This window comes from Ischnura elegans, chromosome 7 (genome assembly GCF_921293095.1).
Source record: "Ischnura elegans chromosome 7, ioIscEleg1.1, whole genome shotgun sequence".
In the NCBI taxonomy this organism is placed as follows: Eukaryota; Metazoa; Arthropoda; class Insecta; order Odonata; family Coenagrionidae; genus Ischnura; species Ischnura elegans.
This window is the reverse complement of record NC_060252.1, coordinates 84,294,569-84,310,383: the sequence shown is the minus strand read 5'-3', so window position 1 is coordinate 84,310,383 and position 15,815 is coordinate 84,294,569. Positions and strand designations below refer to the sequence as shown.

The window sequence follows — 15,815 nt, the reverse complement described above, 5'->3', positions numbered from 1 at the left end:
AATTCCAAGAAGGGTCATTGTTGCTGAGTAAATTATGACCATTGTTATTGCATAACTTTCTATGTAATGAAGCGCTGTTTAATACAATCCACACATTATTTAACTAACGGAATTGACTATTGCACACATTCGTAACCTCGCACTGTTATACCGAACCATTTTCATTCTTCCCTGTAATAATTGCATTTTAGCATTACTGTTTTTCCCCGTGCAAGCGTTTTGCTGTTTACTATAATAATAACAATAATAACAATGGATACCACAGTGATCATATCTAAACGTTATGAATGAAAATGACTGTAATCACGTATTGTTGTCTTTTTCCAAGTGCGCTTGTATGTGATTCGTTGCTAAAATTACGTCCTAATATATTTTCAATTGAAAAAATTGAATCCGTTTCCCATAATTTTTGCTGCCGTCGACGTATTATTCATTTGCAGACCAATAAGTGATAATTGTATATGGTCACAGTTTCTTAAACTACATGTAGGCAATAGTTTTATTCCTTCACCCTTCCAGATATAAATCAAAGAATTCGATAAGTCACATAAAAATACGATTTTAGAAGGGTTAAAAGCTTTACGTCGAAATACGCCTGATGAGTAGGTCTCTGGACAAAATTTTAATATCCCTTCACATACTAACTAAAAATCGTAAAATATAGTAAAATTGTCATAAAGGCCACTTTAACGCATTTATTTCACATATTTTATTAAGAATTTACAAAAGAAATGACCGAAACAGTTCCAAAAACACACCCACTTCAAAACGTAATTCCATTGGCCAGCCGGAAAGTGACGTCAGCTCATGCAATCGTGTGGGAAATCCAGTGGCGTTGCGCATTGTCACCAAATTTCTCGGTTTATTTAACGACTTTAAGTGAGGTTATTATTTCTTATATATCTTTCCGAAGTTTTATCGTAAAAAGCAAACGCCACGGAACCTGGTTTCACCAAGGCTGACACCGGAAACTTGCCGAAAATTACAGCGGCAGCAATGTTTACTTACATAAGCAACCGATATTGCTACATGCATGCTGAAAGCCGGGGAGTGAAGATGCAAAGCTATTGAAATATAACATCACCGGCTCTAGTAAAATACATATTAAATGTGTTTATGAAATTTAACAATGAAATAACATTTAATAGGGTCGGACGAGAACATTACGCTGACGACGCCATTGGCAGTCTAAACATATGTTTAGACTGCCATTGGTTGCGTGCAAATTATGCACAATCAAAACGAATGTATCGTTCGAGCTCGTGTGTGTCCCGGAAGGTAGGAATGAATAATGGTTACGACGGGGAAAGTGCGACCCCCCACCTAAACTAAATATAATGACCCGAGTTCCTAGATTTAAAGTAAAGCAAGGAAAGCCAATCCATGAAGAAGAGAAAACAAGGTACAGTTCTTACCTAACACTTCCGATGCGTTGATTCAGAGGGAACTGCGGTATAGCCTCTCCTCACAACCAACTAAGACTACGAGATGAACGGACGGGTATATTTCCTAAGCATGTGGAACGAGAAATTAAGAAATAAGTATTACAAAGTCGTTCCCTCTGGTTTCATTACTGTGTGTGGAATATGTTGCGCGACCGCCACCTGCTTCGAGAACGGAAATACGATTTACCTGAAGGGGGGTCGCACTTATTCCGCAGTCGCACTTACCCCACCTCACCTTATGGAAACTAAGAGATCTTAAAAAATATTTAACCTGTTTTAGCTCGTGAGGATAGTTAAAAATAGTCCACGAGAAAGGTATGTTTTAAAAATACATATTTTATTTTTTAAAGTATAACTTCTCAAATGTTGCTCTATATTGTTGCATTAGTCTTTTTGAGGAATAAAATTTTTCAAAAAGTGTCGGACAGAGATCCCCTCGAAGTGGATAAAGCCAGCAAGTGAAAATACTTTCCACTTGTGAAGATGAGTAGGTATAGGATTGTGTCAAATCTGATAAACAATGCGTTAATATTAGAATTCATTTTTTTCATTCATTCACATACGTCGGCACTTTCTCATCCGAACCAATCTTCGTTCTACGTCTTGGGTGACCTTATTAAGATATTTATTTCGAGCATTTCTAGTCGTATTTCTGCACTTAGGCACAATGCAGTACTTGAAGCTATACGCTGCGACATATCGAGGAATAACTACGACACGAAAAATACGGCGTCATAACCACAATATCTTCACTGTAAACTTCGATAATGTGCACGGTCAAGGTGGTTAAGAACAACACTATTGCATGAGCTGACGTCATTCAAGATGGCGGCGTTGCGAATTACGTTTTTCCTTGATGGCTTGTAAGACGTATTTTAAATGCTCATAATAAAAAAATAGAAGACTTTACAGCCATATTGTTATAACTTTTAGCTTAATAATCACACCTACTTTTCATAAACGTCTTTACCTAAATAGGCGTTCAGAGACCTATTACTTCACGTCAGAATGTTGACAACGGTTTGTTTGCCGTCACTGTTGGCTGCCCTGGCAAAAATTTAACAATCTTACGAAGTAAAATATTTTTCGGAGGGATCCCTTGTTGATCCTTTAATAGTCTCGACCTTCTAAAGCTATCCTTCAAATCAGGCTGACTATGGCGAAATGAGAGAAGGATTTGTCAACGGCCTCATTCACCCATTTATCCAATCTAGCGATTCCATGGCACTGTATTCCCATTACTATGCATTGATTCCACAACCGTCAGAGGCTACGCCAATAATGGGACATCGCGTTTCAAAAAACCGTTGAACTTCCCTTCATTCCGCTTTCAGAGCTAATATTTACGGGGTGTTCTTTATTCCTGCGAGAGAACTGAGCTCATACTAACATGGTTATTCTTTATGATTACACCGTGGCTTCCGGAGGGACGCAAAAAATTCATTGTGAGGACATCGTGGGAGTCCACGACTCCAGGTAAATCAATTGTTCGTTTAAATAATTGCACCATTCCGTAATATAACGATTCACCCCATGAAGATGTTGATTATTTAGCATGCACGTGTTCATTAGACCTGACTTTTCCTGCATTTCCTTCGAGGTGACCTCATTTTACTGCGTTTCTTGGATTGTACCCGACGTTAACTTCCGTTTAAACCGATCCAAACCGATTAAAAATACTGCCCGCGAAACAATTTGAACGATGATATTCAATATTCGTGTGCTACCGCATTCCTTTAATATGTTACAGCGATACAACAAGATACTCTTTCCCATAGTTTCTCGCGTTTTGAAGTGTTCCGTGGAAATCTTGAAAAATATTAGACTCGTGGATATGAGGTCAAGCAGTCGTCCATCTCGCGATTCTTATTAGCTTTCGCATTTGCATTGTTTCAACTTCTTGTGCGTTTCATTAAGTATATAATTCATTACGTGCCGTAAAGTAATGTCTCCATTGTATTACTTAACACTTCTTTCCATAATACGTCCTTCATAACAATGATCATACGTTCAGTACCCACATCCTACAATTTACATTTACTTAGCTCAAGAGATCCCATTATGATCCACGGTACCTAATTATTTCCGCCTCTCAAACGCACTATCGCTCGGCAAGGAAATCGACTCTTCCTGGAAATTCAAAATTACTTCACGACACCAGATTGCGGTACCTACAATTTGTCACTGTTCCGCTTTCGGGAGTTTATCACTGTGCTGTTTATCCACATGATTTACCGTAAATTGTGCAACATCAAAGATACTTGACAATCATTTGCGCTAATCCGCTTTAAAATTTTTCCTCATGTCGTGTAGCGATCAAACACCTTCACTTTTTTCAGTTTCCTTGCCTAAGCGCTATCTTAAAGTCAACAACCCCTTCTCGTTATCTGCGACCTAAACGCTCTGCCTTAGACATTTTATTTCTTATTTCAACATTTAGACTATAATGAATACTATGGTGAAAATGCATCACATCCTCCAAATTGCCTTAAATTTTATTTAATCTTACCTTTACTGACATGATATTTCAGTAAATTAATTCAGTAAATTAATAATTTGAACCTTGAGTAGAACTCGCAATATAAATACCACACTTGAGCCGTATTCAAAGTTCCAACGAAGGTAATTTATATCAACGACTCGATTTACAAAAAAATTTGGTAGGAATAGAAGAATTACATTTGCATGTGGAAATAGCCAAGTGTGTAATTCTTCTATTCCAACGATTACGGATTTCCATAAAGTTACGCCCGCTACTATTAATTATAATAAAATTTTATTTTTTTTATAGTGTAGGTCACTGCCACTAAGATAATAACATAAATTTTGCCATGATAAAATTAAACCGTAAACATTCCTTTTCATTAAACCGTTTCTTTTTCGATAAACCCTTCAGCAATTCGTTGCTTACGATTTCAATTCGAACAAAATGCTACTGAATCAATAGTTAGAAAAGTTATTTGTGTCATTTGTGTAAATAACGGTATTGTGTTTTAAACTTAATTCTTATTCACCACGTCAACATTTCGCTGCTAATTATAGAGTACTCTTCATTTTCAGGTGATATTGAGGCTTCCCTCAAAAGGTTTTCTCTCTTTGATAGTTTTAGGATCACATCGTATTCAGTAAGTATATCAACATCCCCTTGAGAATATTCTATCACATTTCGTATTTTTCTCATTCCGGGATGGATGTTCGGAGAAGGGAGTTCTCCTGCGTAGCTTCGGGGTCTTTCCACCAGGGAAACAATGAGCTATTCGGTTGGAGTGCTGGATCACAATGCGTTGTGAACTCCACCTGCGCTGCAGCGTGGGGATTTATCAGTGGGTCCTTCAATGCGGACACTATAAATTCAATCCTTTTCTGTGGCAACAGGATCTATCGAACGTTACGAGATGAATCATTCCAGGGTTTAGACCGTTACATTTATCCGGAGGAATTGCCCGGGGTATTAGAAGTAATGGGAAATTTAGTCAACGTCGACGCATCCGACGTGCACTACGGCGTATATCCCTTTACTGTCCGCGATGTAGAGGAAGGTGTGAGGTCACTATCGGGTGTCCTTGAGGGCCTCTTATCTGAATCCGAGCATCACGTTGCTTTCATGTTCACCGGTGAACTTCGATCCGTAACGTTTTGGCACCGATGCGGAAACACTTTCCTATTCGATTCTCATGGGGTGGACTATGAGTACAGATCTTGTCACGATGGTAGAGCCAGTTTGTTTAAATGCAAAACTTTATCCGCACTGGCCGCTATGCTCATTTCGAATAACTCTTTCAACAAAAAAGGAGAACAGTACACCATAACACGTCTACGTTTCTCACGACCCTCGGACAATCTTTCATTTGCGCCACGTATCCAAGCAACAACCAGCACAACAGAAAGCACTGATAATAACTCACGCAGTATCAGTACTCGGGATCCAAAGCTCAATAACATGAAACCGGTCGTCCTTCTCACGCGCGTAGATAATCCACCCACTAATATCACGGAACTTAGAAAACTGAAGGGAGGACCACGACCCTCGGACAATCTTTCATTTGCGCCACGTATCCAAGCAACAACCAGCACAACAGAAAGTACTCATAATAACTCACGCAGTATCAGTACTCGGGATCCAAAGCTCAATAACATGAAACCGGTCGTCCTTCTCACGCGCGTAGATATTCCACACACTAATATCACGGAACTTAGGAAACAGAAGGGGCGACCGAAGAAGGCGAAATCCGGTAGGCGTAAAATTTTAGATTCTACGAGAGAAGAGCAATTAATTACAGCAAAGAAGAAATATGCCGAGAGGAATCCAGAAGTGAACCAGCGGGCAGTTCGTCTCTACAGTCACCTACATCCAGAAGTCAATAGAGACGCCGTAAGAAGGTACGCCAATGACCACCCCGACGTTAACAGGAGAGCTGTTCAACGTCTGCACGAAACTAATCCGGAGGCATCACGGCAGAGAACGGTGAGCTATAGGTTGCGACATCCGGAATTAGAAAACATAAGACACATCCCCGCTGCTCTCGCAAGGAAGGTAGTTAATCTCGGCCCGATGGCGTATTGGAAAGGACTCGAACTCGATGACGTTGCACCGTTCAAGCTGAAGAGGACATCGCTTTGGGAGGATGACGTTCATCGATGTGCCCACTGCTGCGCAAGGCTTTTCGACGAAGAGAAGAATCGTAAGAGGTGGTGCTGTGGACAGGGATCGTACAATGTGCAGCGACTACCTTCTCTAGACGCACCTTTTTATTCAAAGAAAGAATTCCTAGAGAGATCGCGAGCGTTTAACGACCTGTTTGCCTTCTGCGCGCTGGAGGTTAGTGGAGGCTACAGACACCCAAGTGGACTTTCCTTTTTCAAGATAGAAGGTAGGATGTACCACCAAATGCACAGCCTGGAGGCTCCTGGCCAAAGGTTCACCACAAGAGCAGGAAATACTCAATTTGTGAACCGTTGCCGGCTCTACATCGATGACGGCGAAGAACGAAGAAATATTGCACTTGGAAGATCGTTAAATACTGACGTCATCGAAGAAATTGACCACTACATCCGGAATACAAATCCGTTCATCGAGGATTTCCGACGCTTGAGTGCGGAGCCTTCAATCGACGCACATCTAACTTTCGAGGTAACCAGCAGATCCACTCACGGTCCCACGCTTGGAGATAGGCAAAGTGGAATCGAAGTGCACGCCGCGATGAGCACGGAAGACACTGGACGCGATCCCCGGAAATTAACGGTATGGAAGAGGGGTGATCGAAGGCCAACATCAATCGACCTGTTGAGCCCACTTATGGAGCCATTCCAGTATCCACTACTTTATCCACAGGGGACTTTGGGTTGGCACATAGGATTATTGGACAACCGAGGAAACAAGCTGTCGCAATTGAATTACTCGAGATGCCTCCTTCTTTCCGATCATCGATTTTCTCACTTGGGCCGTTTATCGCAGGCGTGGCAAGTGGAAATGTTCGCCCGGTATGAAGAGGAGAAACTACGTTTCATCCGCTTTTCCCAGGCGCGATCTTCGTCTGGAAGAGCCATGAGGATCGCACCGCTGGATGAAATTTTAGACATTGGAGGGCAACAACGAGGACAGGTCGAACAAGATATCCGCGGCGACGAGACAGTTCAAGGTGAAGGCGGCGTGCTTCCAGGAAAAGTTTACCTACCGAGCACATTCACCGGAGGTCCGCGGTACATGAAGGTCCATTATGAGAACGCCATGGGCATAGTGTCGCGGTTGGGTTCTCCGACGTATTTCCTGACGTTTACGTATAGTGCTCACTGGGAGGAAAATAAGAAGGCGTGCCCCTACGGAAGCAAGCGCAGTGATCCTTCCACTGCCTGCAGGATTTTCAATATTAAGCTCGGGGAATTGATTAGAGATTTGCGTAGCGGAGCATTTTTCGGGCGACCATCGTACTTCGTTTACGTTATTGAAATGCAGATGCGGGGCTTGCCTCACGCACATATAGTTTTCAAGGTAGACGGGGTAGGACCGGTCCAAGCGGAAGAAATTGACGCCGTAATCCGCGCAGATATACCCTCGGAAGAGGAGGCCGGTGGGCGACTTCGGAGGTTGGTCTTGCAGCATATGATCCACGGCCCGTGCGGTACGGACCAGCGCACCGACTTTCCATGCTGGGATGCTGCTAAGGGTTGTTGCAGTAAATTTTATCCGAAGCCGTCTTGCCAAACCACCCACGTAGACGAAAGGGGATTCGTTCAATACAGGCGCGATTATTCGAATTTGGGAATTATTCACGCGCGACGCAAAGAAATATCAGTTCACGACGGATGGGTAGTCCCCTATAACGCCGCGTTGATTTTAAAGTACGAGGCCCACATCAACTTAGAATTAGCTTCCACACGTCGCGTGGTGAAGTATTTATTCAAATATTTGATGAAGGGAGGGTCACTACAAAACGTAACCGTGACCCCGATTGGCTTGCAAGATAACGAAGTGGAACAGTATGCCACTAAGCGCATGGTAGGCGCCAGTGATGCGTGCTGGCGTTTGTTAGAGTTCCCTATCTCGAAATCTGAGCCCACCGTGGAATGCCTACCCGTTCACTTGGAAGGCAAACAGAACGTCATATATAGGCCTCGTGAATGCAATTTAAATGAAATCGCGTCGTCTGCTTCATCAAAATTAATCCTTTACTTTAATCGTCCGCGCGACACTATTTTCGACGGCTTAACCTATCAGAGTTTTTACGAGAAGTACATGATTCATACCCGTCGTCCAGTTGGTGATAATTTCTATGCGCTCCCCGATGGAGTTCATTACGTTACCGCTCGCCAGCGCGGCGTCAAAGTGTGTAGATTGTTTTGGATTTCGCCTAATCGAGGTGAGCAATATTATCTTAGGATCCTCCTTATGACCACTCCTTGCCGTGGTTTCGCCGACCTTTTGTCCCGTGGGGTAGGAAACTGTCGCACGTTTCAGGAAGTTGCACGAAGTTTAGGTTTGGTAGAGGACGAAGAGGAATACGCCGATGCACTACGAGAGGCCTCAGCGTTTATGGTAGCCCATACATTGCGGTCATTCTTCGTTCTCCTTTGTAACATAGGGGCTCCCGGGGCCATTCTTTGGGAAAATTATAAGAATTCCCTCAGTGAGGATTATTTAGAACGGCATCCCGAAAACCCAGACGCTGCATATACCTTTTCTCTTCTCGCTATCGATAGGGGCCTCAGGCGACAGGGTTCTTGCCTTAAAGATCACGGACTTCCGCACGTACAAGACGTCACGACGGAGTTGAGTAGAGAGCAGGTTCAGTACAGCAAAGAAAAACAAAGATTGTTTGTCGAAGAGTGGGAGCCGAAGCTTTCCGAGGACCAGAAAAGATTTTTTTCTCATATCAAAGCCCTTCTTCAGGAAGACAACATAAGGGATAGAATCTTGTTCCTCGATGGGCCAGGTGGCTACGGAAAAACCGCACTCCTCCGTGTGATACTAGCGTACGCCCGCGGACACGGATATGTTACCCTTGCAGTTGCGAGCTCAGGAATCGCAGCGTCCAACATGCAAGGAGGTACGACGGCTCATAGCATGTTCCGTCTTCCGATCGATTTAGGAGACGGAACGGGATACTGGAACGTTAGCAATGGTTCCCAGCGTGCTGCACTGATTCGAGAAGCCAAGATCATCATATTCGACGAGGCACCTATGGCGCACCACTACATATTCGAAATTCTGGATAGATCATTGAGGGATCTCATGGATAATAATTTACCCTTCGGAGGAAAAATCTTTCTCTGTTCTGGCGATTTCAGGCAAATAGCACCAGTCGTTAAAAACGCGCGGACGCCAGCCGATATTTCGTGTGTTTCCCTGCGCTCATCGCCTATGTGGAGCCTCTTCAAGATTTTTTCGTTGACTACGCCGCAGCGAACTGGTCAACGCCAGGATTATTCGGACTTCCTCCTCCAAGTAGGCAACGGCACAATAGACTCTATTTCCTTCGGCGAGGGACGCCTACGGGAGGCGCTGATACCGCTTCGAGGGCTAAGAATTGTGACATCCTTGAGGCAGTTGATTGAGGATATATTTCCACCCTGCGTACTGAGCCAACCCGAGCTCTGCGCAAAACGAGCTATCCTCTCCACGTTAAATTCAAATGTTAAGGAAATCAACGATTCGGTGCTCGATTCCTCCGACGGACGCCTCCATGAGCTTAGAAGCGCCGATAGTGTGTGCAAGGAAAACGACGACGACGGACTCGACGTGGACATTCAACTTTTGCATCATGCTACAGGAAATGGCATCCCAGATCACGTTTTGCGCCTCAAGATTGGTTCCGTGTGCCTGATTATGAGGAACTTAAACATTGGAGACGGACTAGTGAATGGGACTAAAGTCATCGTGACCGCCATCAGCAATCGCCTGATAACAGTGAAAATTCCCGGGAAGACACACCGCATTGGCATACCCCGGATTACATTCCGTTTCCCATTCACAGAAGGATCACCTCTTATGGTTCTTAGACGCCAGTTTCCGTTGGCCTTAGCATATTCAATGACAGGCCATAAGAGCCAAGGCCAGACAATAGAGTACGTTGGCGTCGACCTCAGGACGGACTGCTTTACACACGGTCAGCTCTACGTCTTACTGAGCCGTGTACGAAGACCGGAAGACATAGTCCTTCTTGTTCCGCAAAATAAAGTCGTCGACGGTATAGCATATGCGAAGAATGTCGTGTTTGACGAGCTGCTTCTCTGAGGAATTCATCCTTCGTATGCATTCTTACCATCATGGAAACACCATTCGTGCCTTCCATCGTCATCGTTGGATATCATAGGGAGACCCAATAGGACGCTGTTAAACGGCTGGTCTCCGGGGGTGGGTAGAGTAGGAGGGAGAAGGCACCACGGGTGTTTCCACCACAGAGAGAGTCGGAGATACGAAGACCGACGAAGAACTGAAGCCACCATTTAGAAGACCATCATTACAAGCTCCTCAAGAAGACTGCTGCAAACAAGGATCTCCATCGTCCGTGAAATTACAGTGGAGTAGGGTGTGTGATGTCCCTTGCGTGCCTTCCATCGTCATCGTTAGATATCATAGGGAGACCCAATAGGACGCTGTTAAACGGCTGGTCTCCGGGGGTGGGTAGTGGGAGGGAGAAGGCACCACGGGTGTTTCCACCGCAGAGAGAGTCGGAGATACGAAGACCGACGAAGAAGTGAAGCCACCATTACGAAGACCATCATTACAAGCTTCTCAAGAAGACTGCTGCAAACAAGGATCTCCATCGTCCGTGAAATTACAGTGGAGTAGGGTGTGTGATGTCCCTTGCGTGCCTTCCATCGTCATCGTTAGATATCATAGGGAGACCCAATAGGACGCTGTTAAACGGCTGGTCTCCGGGGGTGGGTAGTGGGAGGGAGAAGGCACCACGGGTGTTTCCACCGCAGAGAGAGTCGGAGATACGAAGACCGACGAAGAAGTGAAGCCACCATTACGAAGACCATCATTACAAGCTTCTCAAGAAGACTGCTGCAAACAAGGATCTCCATCGTCCGTGAAATTACAGTGGAGTAGGGTGTGTGATGTCCCTTGCGTGCCTTCCATCGTCATCGTTAGATATCATAGGGAGACCCAATAGGACGCTGTTAAACGGCTGGTCTCCGGGGGTGGGTAGAGTAGGAGGGAGAAGGCACCACGGGTGTTTCCACCACAGAGAGAGTCGGAGATACGAAGACCGACGAAGAACTGAAGCCACCATTTAGAAGACCATCATTACAAGCTCCTCAAGTAAACTGCTGCAAACAAGGATCTCCATCGTCCGTGAAATTACAGTGGAGTAGGGTGTGTGATGTCCCTTGCGTGCCTTCCATCGTCATCGTTAGATATCATAGGGAGACCCAATAGGACGCTGTTAAACGGCTGGTCTCCGGGGGTGGGTAGAGTAGGAGGGAGAAGGCACCACGGGTGTTTCCACCACAGAGAGAGTCGGAGATACGAAGACCGACGAGGAACTGAAGCCACCATTTAGAAGACCATCATTACAAGCTCCTCAAGAAAACTGCTGCAAACAAGGATCTCCATCGTCCGTGAAATTACAGTGGAGTAGGGTGTGTGATGTCCCTTGCGTGCCTCTAACGTTGTCTGTAGATATCTTCGTCGGTAGATCGGCTGATCTCCGGTTTCGGCAGAATGTAGAGAGAAATACCACCAGGAACGACGAGGAAATGGACAAAAATTAAATTCCAGCGGCATTACCCCCACACGTACATACTGCGTTATACAGACCCCGTTGTAGGTACACGGAAACGAAATAGGGTACTGAAAAATGAGAAAAACCAAAAAAATTAAAAAAAATGAAAAATATAAAAAATTAGTTAATAGTTAGCCTAAATGCATGTTATTTTAGGAGCTGGTTCCCGTAGAATTACCTAGTTTAATTCACTAAAAAACTAAAAATACAAAAAAATGAAAAAATTTAAAATACAAAAATAAATATTAGTGAAATCAGTATCATAAATGCACGTTTATATATATCTTGCATTTATTGCTTCTTTTATCATATAGTTCCTCCTTGTTCTTCATTCTGCATGCTTTCATTCAATGTATGTTGTTATTGTTTCTATCGTAGAGCGATAAAAAAAGTTACAAAATAAAGGTAATGGAATACGTATTTTTTATATCTGCATGACTATACACTCTATGCATTTATACTTACGCATGTTTAGAGCCTGATGCACTTAATTGATTGAACTTTTTCCTTTACAATTTAGCATAACTCAAGGAAAAACATTTTCTTACATTTGTTATTTCCATGTTTTTGTTATCTTAGAATTTACTACGAATCGCCACTGTATGCTTTCACTGCATGTAACCCGTGTGCATGTGTTTAGTATAGATCGAGACAAAAGGAAAAACCTCAAAAAATAAAAAATATTTGAATGCACATGTACGTAATTTTAATTGCATTATAAGATGCGCCTCGCATATATTAATACTTAATTATCACGATGCATATTTTTCAATCTTTTAATTTTTAACGGCATCTATCTGTTTTCATATAAACAGTAGTTTAGAGTCGTTGTAGTGCATGCCCTCCTCAAATCCTAACTGCAGCCTCAACGTGGCGAGGGGGTGGCAACAATCGAAAGCCATTTGCAAAATTTTAAAAGCGCGAGCTCCTTTGGACACAAGCCCGTGGAACTTGGATTCCGCCGTGTTAGAAAGGTGAATAATTACAAAAACACTTTACAGTACAGATTGTCTTCCTCTTCACCAATGGCTATCTCAACTTGTATATGCATTCCAATGTTACCTTAAAATTATTATGGCTTTCGATTGGCAAATGCAGTGGGTGATCAAAGAGTCTAGGTACGCTGAAAAATCTATCAGAGACGTTTCAATTTCATTTTTATCCATCATATAAGAAGACCACCTACCATACCCAGCGAAAAAGCGGAACGTGGAAATTTTTATTTTCTCTCACAAAAGAATTAGACGGCGAAGCCGGCTGCGGGGGTTCTATTTATACTTTCTTACCGATTCCCACATCATTTTCTTCTCCGCCGTCGAAAAAGAACAATTTCGCGCCGCCAAAAGTTACTAACGTTAAACAAACCATTTGCTGTTGAGTCTCAAAGTTTTCACCTCTATCGGCGGGGGGGTCCCCTAATCAGGAGACTCCTAGGGGACATTCATTAATTTCTATGTTGAAGATTCCCCTAGGAGTCCCTCGTTAAGGATTCGCCTAGGCGACTCTCAGGAGAACGACTATCAATACGGCCCTAAGATATCATTTCCTCGAAATGCAGCCGGTCAAACTCAATCACATTTCAATAGAAACGAACTTGGGAAAAATAACATTAACTGGGAAAGAAATTTGAAAACACACACATCCCCCCTAAAATAAAAATTTTCCTGAAAGGCACCTACCGTCCTTGACAATGGTCGATGAAAATCAAAGCCCTTCCCAGGAGTATCCTTGGGGGCAACACCCTTCCACCTGGCCCGCCCTGGGAATTTCGGTAGCGGCTGCAGCGGACTTAACTTATTCCCGCTGGCCGGCGGCCTCATCAACTTAGTGGACAGAGCTTCGACAAACGGCGAAACACTGTCCACTAAGTCAGGAATTGACAAGTGTGCCGCGGCTCAGCCGAGGGACAGTTTTTTCCCGACGGCTGCGGAGGGCGTTACCCTTCCCCAGTCATTAGGGGTCATAGTACTCGCAAAAGAATTGTTTGAACACCCACAACATCAGACGGCGACACCGGATCCGAATTTGGGGTTAAGGATACGAAAGACGACAAAAAGTATTTTGATAACGCCCTCTACAATTGTCTTATCATTTCGCATGCTTACCTCGTTTTTCGTTATGTTCCTAGGGTTACCACATTCGGAATCATAAAATACTCGCATAAACATTCTTCGAACACCCACAAACTTAGACGGCGAAGCCGGATCCGGGGTTTCTAAGGGGCGGAGCCCCTTAGCGAGCGCGCGCAGCGCAGCGAGTCCCTATTATATACAGCCGGATGTGTGCCTCACTCACTCATGGATACAAACTCTAGACCACTTCTAGACATGTTGGAGAGCTGAAATTTGGCACGCGTGCGGGGAACCCGAAATGATTCGGAGGAAAAATCCGAAAACCGGAAGTTTCCGCCACGTGTCGTCGCTGGGTCAACAAAATGGCCGAAATCGCCCTTTTTCCGGGGACCGTCTTTCGGTTTTTATTTTACTGCGCGAAAACCGTGCAAGCAACTCGGAATTTTGTTGTGCATTTAGAAAGCCAATGAATTCTGCCACGTACGTATGTATTGTTTTAATTAAATTGCTAATTTTAACATCGCCAAAATGGCGTCCAAAAAATGATTTTTCGGAAACATTTTCATACTTTCCGCTGCCATCCACCTAATTTTTGGTGTTGCACAACGAAAATGATTATTATATATGCTTTTATGATTCTCCATTTAACCTAGGCAACAATTTGTTTTGTCTTCATTGGTTGCCGAGAAAAAAATTAAAATATGCCAAAAATCACTGAAAAGTACAATTTCCAAAAGATTAACACAAGACTTCGTCCAGTTTTACGCGACCGATTTCGTTAGCGCTTTGTATTTACATAAAACTATGCATTTGGTTTCAGAAAATTTAAATTTTTTTACAATATTGCCTTCGATAAACCACCAAAAAATAAAAAATGGCGGGCAGTTCCCATATTTTCTCGAGAGTTCGTTTACTCTTTATCGTTATACAGGCGATTTATTTCCGTCACACGGACCGTTGTTGTATATTATGAAAGCCAATAAATGTCGCCACGTACTTATGTAATTTTTTAAGTTAATTTCTATCTTAAACTCTTTCAAAATGGCGTCTAAAATCTATTTCTCGGAAAATATTTATTATTTTCCACTGCTTTCGGCCTAATTTTGTAAGTTGGACAACGAAAATGATTATTATGTATGTTCATAACATCGTCTGCGAAATTCAGGTAACAATTTTCTTTCGTCGTCCTTGGTTTCTCAGAAAAAATTTAAAATATTCCGAAAATCTACGAAAATTACGATTTCCAAAACGTTAACATAGGATTTTTTCAATTTAAACCTGACCCATTGCTTTCAAAATTTTTAGTTGCATACAACTATGCATTAACTTTTAGAAATAATAAACATTTAATAAATGTTTTAATAGATTTAACCGCGAAAAAATAAAAATGGCGGGCACTACTCACTTTTTTCGGGGACTGGTTTGCTTTTTATTGCATTACTCTCGAAATATGGATGTCATAGGGCACACTTCTGTTAGATATGATAGTAAATGGATGTGACCATAGAACATCGTCATCTTTAAACCCCCTGAAACCCCCTAAAAATTAAAATTTGCATATGAGTAGCCTTTTTGGGGACTTTTCGTCACTATTCCTTCTTTTTCTCAAGCGTTACCACTCGTCGCTACGGAATTGATGCGGACGATCAATGATCCCTGGCAGTACAAACCTATAAACCCCCGGTAAACCCACATACATCCCCCAAAAAATAAAATTTTGCATATAAGTCTACTTTTATGGTACTTTTCGTGACTATTCCACCGCCCCCAAACGACTCATCCCCACGGAATTTTTGTGAACGGATGGTGACCGCAGGGAGTACACACGTATAAACCCCCGGTATCCCCCTGAAGTCCCCCCCCCAATGTAAAATGTGCCATTAAGTCTTCTATTTGGGAACTTCTCGCGAGCATTATGCCGCACTTACCGTCCCCTCTGAGCTCTAGATCCGGAATATTTGGTGAGGGCGAACCGCCGCAAACCATACGGGAAATAATACCAGAAAACCCCTGGAACCTCCTTGAACCTCGACGAAAAAAAAATTTTTAAGATCGCCTTTCCGAATAGT

General features: G+C 43.2%; 1 protein-coding gene across 1 annotated transcript in view; it reads left to right on the top strand.

Moving 5' to 3' along the window:
- Positions 1-15,815, top strand: part of LOC124162896 — a 108,636-nt gene that overhangs the window by 61,718 nt on the left and 31,103 nt on the right. The gene's annotated exons all lie outside the window — the stretch shown is intronic.